Here is a 6,000-nt window from a genome sequence, read left to right on the forward strand (position 1 = left end):
GGTGCCCTGACAGCTGCGAGCACAGGGGAAGCCAGAGACCAAAAAAAAAGTGGAAACTCATCTTCCCCTTGCAGCAGCCTAAAGGTTACAGAGGTAAGGGGAGGTTATGCCTGCAATTCTGACCAGCAGAGCTGTCTGCCGATCAAAGCACAGAGCCAGACGCAGCCCTTCCAGGTTACCTTTCCTGCCATCCTACTTACCCACTCTGTGATCAGAATAGATGGTACGACACATGCAGGTGATTAATGATGGCAGTAATTAAGAAGGTGGCTGATTTTCACATATAAAGTCCTTGCTGCTCCCCTTTGGACCTCAGCTGCTCCTGTGGTCGGGTAACGCCTTACGATCCCTGCAGCAGCAATTTATCTTTCTATCAGTGAATGCTTCAGATGCCGCACTTCTTGCTGCCTGGGGTTTGCAGCCCTCCATCCTCATCAAGAACTCACAAGGTAGATAAGGTGCTCAGATTTTATGACCGAAGCTGTTAAGTTGTTGGGGAAAGGTTTGGTACAGGGGGTAGAAACATCAGGGCAGGTTGATGTGAAATAAACTTTTGCAAATCTTTATTTAAGAGATGGATAGAACATTCTAAATAATTGAGGTGTTGGCCTACCCAAACCACACCATCTTTAAGCATTTTTTTTAAGTTATCTTATTTGGGGGTTATTAAACACTTTTTGTTCAATCTTTTAAATTAACAGATGATAACCTCAAGAAATATCCAAGATTTACACTAATCTTGTTAGAAATAAAGCAAATTTCAGGAAGTTGTTGCAACCAACAATGAAGTCACATAGTAGTCTGGGTGGCTGCAAAGTCCAGAGGAACAGGGCAAGCAGCAGGAACTGGCAGGACATCCATGAAGAGTAAGCGGGATAGCGCTTACTGCCCAACAGCCCTTCAGATGGATTCTGCTGGACTGTCTCCACACTCTTCCCAGGGACTCGTCCATGATCAATGGCAGAACCAAACCTGGAATGAGGTGCCAAGCAATGAGCTAATGCCTCAAAGTCATCCAAGACTGAGAAAAGGCTGGATGGGACACAAGGTCGCATGGCACGTAAGACATAGCCATGATGACGTGATGTGAAAAGATGCAAAAAGACAAATCTGAAAGCTTTGGCAATCTTTCCTCCATCGGGAAAATAAACAGGTATTGGCATCTATGTCTGCTCAGGCTTTACCTAGTGAATAATTGATGCATTTCCATGTGTTTTCATTCAAAAAGTGACTTTGAAGTTCCAGTCTCCGACATTTTCTGGTATTCTTAAAGATTAGAAGTTGATAATAATGACTTGTAATCAACAAAGAGTCCACATTAGCAGAGACTTCGTGAGGCAGGGGGAAACGAGCAAGAAAAAGAAAGGGTGAAAGGAAAAACAAAAGGCAAGTCTAATAACCGTTGCAGGAATTAGACAGACATTTCCTTCACACTGAGCTGTCAGTAAGTAAAAACATATTGTGGCAGACTGTAGTTTACCTATGCTTGCGTGCAGGCATCGGAGGCTCAGTGGGACTAATTATGAAAATATGATTATAATGGATTAGCAATTCTGTCAATCACAGACATGCATCTGGTAACAAAAAAGCAATGGGTAAAAATGCCACAGGACAGGAGAATTTAATGCTGTGGGTTAGTACCAAATGTATGTCTCATGGGAGAAAAAAAGATTTGAGTTATGGTGGGGGAGCATTGCTGGGATTTTATATTAATAAGAAAACATGTATCAGATCTGTGGCTCAGAAAAGCATTAAAAACAGCTGTAAAGCCATTTTTACCCTTACTTTCTAAAGATGGCTTTGACTTACTTGGAAAGGGTATGATTTCAAGCTGCACTGAAAGTCTGCAGGCAGAATTGGCAAACGTCAGCATTAGATGGGTCAGCTCAATCAAAGGGAAGGGTGACATCTCAGCCACCAAGGACATTCCATTTACCTTTGAAATCTCATTCTAGAATCAAAGAACAAGAAGACGTGGGGAAGACACTACAGTTTTGGGTAAAGAGCATGATTTTAAAATTGAAGAAGAAGAAAGCATCTTTAAATGTTTCCTGAATGGGGATCCTTCCCTCTCCTCCCTCACCCACATCTGGTTTGCTATTCAGGACCCTGCAGAAGAGCTGGACTATGGTCAGGACGTCTTGGGGAAGGCAGCTGAGGACCTGTTCCCGTCTCCTTTACTGTATAAAACCACCATAAAGTAATTTATTCTCTAAAACAATGTGAAGCTTGTAAATAACTGCAAGCATTTTGAACTTCATTCTCTGCTTTACAGCTCTGCCAATATGTGCCCTAGTAACTTGGCCAGCTCTTGGCATACTAATATGTTTTATTACAATTTTCATTCCTTGTTTGCTGCGGGGGGTGAGGCAGCTCCCGTGTTTACGGGCCGGTCTGGAAGGCACACGTTCCTCCAGAGGAAGCAGCCATCTCCTGGCTCAGCCTCCACAAGCTGAAGGGAGCCAAACGCAGCTGGGACCAGCTCTGTCTCCAGCTCCCCGGGAGGCTCAGGAGCACTGTCATCTGGAAAATTAGGATGCTGCAGCTTCCCTGGCTTTCTCCTTCACAGGAGGGAGGGTGGGGGCTGAGGGACTACGGAGGACCAGCTTGTCAGTCTACAGCACTAGATAACCGCTGAAGCATTGTTGCTGGCCTGACGATAAAAATATCATCTCTTTCTTACAGCTGATATAAAACCAGCCAATTAAAGTCCCCCTAATCCCAGATGGTTGCCTCAGGTACTGGCACCAAAGCTGAAGGATGAAGAATCTGTACAGAAAAATGGGCTGGAAATGTTGACCATAGAGCAGGGCTGTGACAAGACACTGAAACAGATCAAATGAAGACAAAAATATCTGTGTGTTCTTGGCCTTTCCTTTGACCTGTCGTTGCTGCCTTTTCTTTGCAGGTGCTTCAGGCTGGATCTTGGAGGCACTGTACCACTAACCGATGGGACAGAAAAGATAAATACAAACACTAAAATGAAACACAGGGAATAACTCAGAATAGTTTTGCACTCAGAGGAAAGGAAAAAGAGGAAATATCCAGGCCCTCTCTTCTGCTATACCTTGTTTTTCCTCAAGTACAGGTGCTTTTTGTTAATTGGAACTACTCTGAAATTATTCCAGTGCAAGACTGGACTCGTGTTGGGTATAAGCCTGCCAGCAGCAGCTCTGCTAGGGTGGAGCAGAAGAATAGAGGCAAGCTAACATGAACAGTCATCAGCTAAATACATTATTAAAAGTGCATATTCAAACGGAAGACCAGCTTAATTTTTAATATGATTTCTATCTTACAGCCTAGCAGATAGAGAGACAGACTTCATATTGGTAAAAGATGCAATACAAAAGCTGACAATATCAGAAAGTTTGTCTGACCCACAAAGATGTGCTCCTGGTCCCAACCTAAATCATTTGGCAAGCAGGGAGTACCATGAGAGGGGAGAAAAAAAGGAAGATAATAAGACAATAGAGAGATAAATCTCAAATAAACAAGAATAAAATCCATCTGGTTGGGCTGGGGCTTCTCTTTCCCTTCAGCCAAGGGACTGAAAGCAACTTTGCTCTATCATTTGTACACAAAAAGTTGATATATGTGATGCAGAGGGTTCCCTGCAACAACCTCACTGAAAACCTATTTGAAAACAACGACTGCAGAGAAAGAAGAGAAACCAAAGCACAGCGAGATGAACCCTGAGCACGTGGTCTTCTCCTTGCTGTGAATACCTTCTTTCATTGCTATGTGCTACAAAAATCCCATTGCTTCAGCAGCAACAGGCCGAGCATCAGTTCAACAGCTTCCTTAAATGAATTTTCAAAAGGAAGAACACAGAGAATTTGAGCATCTAGAGTTCTGAACAGACTTTGCGGCCATCAGTTCCAATTTGGACTTGTTTTTATGTAAAAGCAGGTGAGCAGTAAGCACGGGTGTGCTGTTGCTTTTCTAGACTAACTTCCTTCCACAAACAGTTTTCTCCCTGCTGAGCCTTTTTGGACCCTACTTGTTCTTTCTCCCTAAATGAGCAGCTGAGGGCCCCTACATGACCCGTACTGTGATTACAAGGACTTTCCCTGAGCTTTGGTTTCAAATTAAATAATTCACAGAACAGAATTTTTCTGCAGAAGTACAATGGCTGCTACTGAAGGAAAAAAAAATAATTGTGAATTCAGCTCTTTTTGAGACATCATTGTTGTTCCGAGGAAAAGCCAAAAAAGGGACCATGTAAGCACAAATAAGCTGTGGCAAAACTTACTCAATATGATTGTTTGGTAAAATGCCATCATGCTGATAAGGGCATTTTGAAGCCACCTGAATCCAGTTCATGCACAGTGCCCTCAGACCACTCTATTTTATGTCAGAGACAAACTTTCAAGAATCCTTTCTAGCTTTTTGAAGCCGTGGTGGGGTGTTTGTCACAGCCGTGCTGACCCTGTGGTTGCTCAGTGTGCATTTACACTGCCACCGAGTCACAACCTGCCAACAGCCCAGCATTGATTTGATTTTCAGGATCACATGTTTCACTGTAAGTCACGCAAATAGACCAAGTCAAGTCATTTGGACTTGAAGCAGCCTGTGTTGCAAGTGGATGCACCTGCAATAGCTGCTGATGAGTTGTTATAACCATTGAACAAGTCACTCTTAAGACACCAGCTTTACAGTTGATTTTAATAAGCTGTATAGTTTAAAGCCTTGGCATTTGTGTGCGCCTTGCGAACATGCTCTCAACTTTTACCTAATACAAGCAGAGGAGGCAATTTAGTCCAGGGGGAAGCTGATGAGGCAGGTCTATGAAAGGAACAGGATGATGTTCCTGATTAAGAACCCTCCTCTTTAGGAGGAGCAGGGGACCCTAAATGGATAACTAAGGGCTAACCTCTGATATGAGGATCAGTTTGATCAAGGTGCACCACCACCACAGGGTCCAAATTTTAGACAGCAAAGTTTAAAACTGTCAGTTTTCATAAAACTTCCAGACAAGAGCATTGTTAACACTTCAGCTTTCCTCTCTCCACTGGCAATATGCCTGTGTGCTCTGCATTGGATTATTTAGCCAAACCCAGTACACTAGAAACGATGGAGCAGTAGGATGTAAATGGGACTGATCTTGATAATATCACATATTTCATTGTGCTGCTGAAAAGATAAATTCAGCATGTTACTTGCAGAGGCCCTCGCATGTGTCTAACGACTATTTTCGCGTACTCAGTGGCAGGCACAAGTGAGCTGTGATGGAATAAGCCAATTTTGGGAAGGACATTGGAGATTGATCAGCAGGTGTTCTCCCTCCATGCACATGTTCTCTGCTGAAAGGCAGAAGCCCACTCAGAGACCTGCCACCACAAAATCCCCGCAGTTATTGAGAAATGCAAGCCAGAGGCCAGTTGATTAGAAAGGTACTGCAGAAAAATTGATTTCGGGTCTACATCTTACATTTCAAGCTAGCAGTATTTAAGACCAAACTTTAAAGGGAAACAGGCTTAGACAACAGGAAACAGACATGAGACAGCAATCATGTAGCAATGGATGCTAATGTGGCTGTAGAGCCGGTGGTGTGCTCTGCCAGCTCTTGTAGGACACTCACCAGGTGGGCTCAGAAAATGCAGGGTACAGGTCTCAGGTGTGGGCCAGCACCTCCATCACATCTAAAATCCACACTGGGAACACGATGCTGCATCCCAGTGTTTGACCCAGTAAGGTAGCACCTGCCACCCCTGCAGAATTTTCCCCTTTGAACTCAGTGAGGAATTTCCACTAATGTTAAGGATGCTTGAATGAATCCCAAAGCCGTCGTATCAATTTGGGGTTGGTTTTTTTTTTTTTACATCTGCCTCCGTGGTAGAAAGGGTCCTATGAGTCCAGTTTACTGGGCACAGGGAGAAAAACATACCTAACAGCAATGGAGCTTATCCAGCAAATGCTGGACTTCAAAAGGGCTCCACTACATCAGGAATGTTTTTCTTAACTACCACTGCTGGTCCAACTACTTTCATGTTTTCAGGA

The sequence above is a fragment of the Falco punctatus genome (genome assembly GCF_963210335.1).
Source record: "Falco punctatus genome assembly, chromosome: 8".
Classification (NCBI taxonomy): Eukaryota; Metazoa; Chordata; class Aves; order Falconiformes; family Falconidae; genus Falco; species Falco punctatus.